Consider the following 1,873-nt stretch of genomic DNA (forward strand, 5'->3'; position numbering starts at 1 on the left):
GGGGACCATATTTATGTGGGAGAAAGTGTAAAAATAGACCCTCACGTGTGGGAGGAGGCAGGCTGATGTGTCCTCATTGACAGGCTTAACCATCACAACACATAGCAACTGTGCTTCTTTGAACACACACACCTCCTTTCACACACTGTGTCACACACTCTATCACACACACGCACACTTGGGCAGTGCTAATGAGGTTGAGCACCCTGCACCCTGCTCTGTGGCCCTGTGGCCCTCCTGGGTCCCCTCAGAGGTTAGCGCTGTAATTACTCCATCCCTATAAATACAGATTCATCATTTCACACTCTGAGCTCCTGATGAGCTTGGCTGAGCCAAGAGAGAGAGAGAGAGAGGAGAGAGAGGAGAGAGAGGAAGGGGAGGGAGAGGGGGAGGGAAGAGGGGTCTAATGATTTAATTACAGTGCTTAAAGCCCACTCTGGCTAAGTGATGGTCCTCTCTGTCTCTTTCTCTGCTCTCTTCCCTCCTCAGCGCTGGCACCTAGAGGGCTTTACTCATGAATCTCAAAGCTGTTTTTCCTAAACACATATTATGACGAGCCCCGCCGCCGCCACTGCTGCCGCTGCATATGTGTGTGTGAGAAACAGAGAGCGGGAGAGGGAGAGAGGATGCTTAATCTCCATGGCATTTTAAATGGCATTCATGGAGAGCGCCTCTATCCTCATTGCCAAGGTAAATGGAGCCAGGGGACTCTCCATTTCAGCTCGATAAAAGAGCAACGTTAAAGACCCTCACCATCTACCCCTCAGCCCCCCACCCCCTCTCTCTTCCCCTCTCTCTCTCTCTCTCTCTCTCTCAGTCTTTGCCTCTCTCTCCCTCCCTTCCTCACTTAAAATTAATGTTTTTCTCATGACAGGGGAGGGAAACGAGACATATCCACCATCTAATAGGATAATATAGCCCCATTCACCACCACCATCACCCCTCCCTCCCTTCTCTCCCTCTTTCTCTCTCTCTCTCTCTCCCTCTCTGCCTTTGTAGCTGCCTGATTTCCATAGTGTCTCTGTGGAGAGGCAGTTAATGAATTCCTCTGAGCTGGAGAAAGGGGGAGAATGGTTTGGCGGTTTAGAGAGAGAGAGAGCGAGAGAGAAAGAGGGAGGGATAGGGGGAGGAAGGCTTTGAGCTATGCCATTCAACTTCACAGCCTCGGCCTGCTTGTGCATTCACCCCGTGCGTTTGTGTGCGCCGTGCATGTGCGTGTGTGTGTGTCTTTTAACATGAACCTGCTAAGACTACCAAATATTTAGACTGGCCTCAGACCTCTTTTTATGGCGACGGTGGATTGAGGGATCTCAGGAGGCAGCTTGACTCTATTTGAATCCCATTCCCTGCTATTAGCTCGGCCCAGACAAAGGAATAACTTACCGCAGGAAACAGACGAATAAAGTCCCCACAATCCACTCGCACTGGCCATTTCCTCTTGGGTAATTTGCAGCGGGGAAAATGAAGAAGCCTCCAAACATCACAAAGCTGTTTTTTTTCTGTGTGTTTGCTAACAGTTCAACAAAGGAGAGGTGGCAACAGTGATGCAAAAATGTTTGAATTATTAACTTGTTTGGTATTCGTAGATACTGTTTGGCCTCAGATTTGCTGTTCACACAGGCCTACATTTGCAACAGTGACAGAAAATTAAAGGAAAATAATCTACAAAAGTCATCGGTCTACAGTGTGGGGGAGCAGCAAAAACAAATGGACACACACTGAGTGTAATATCAGTGATTGCACTGCAGTATTTTACACTCTGAGGATCTTTGGCAGTGGCACAAAGTTGACTTTTCATGCACTTTTGCAACTTCAATTTTTACTTTATTTTTTTAAAATGCTTTTTAAACATATTTCTATAATATAATGACGA

This window comes from Pundamilia nyererei, unplaced genomic scaffold (assembly GCF_000239375.1).
Source record: "Pundamilia nyererei isolate P.nyererei 1_Seehausen unplaced genomic scaffold, PunNye1.0 scaffold00159, whole genome shotgun sequence".
Classification (NCBI taxonomy): domain Eukaryota; kingdom Metazoa; phylum Chordata; class Actinopteri; order Cichliformes; family Cichlidae; genus Pundamilia; species Pundamilia nyererei.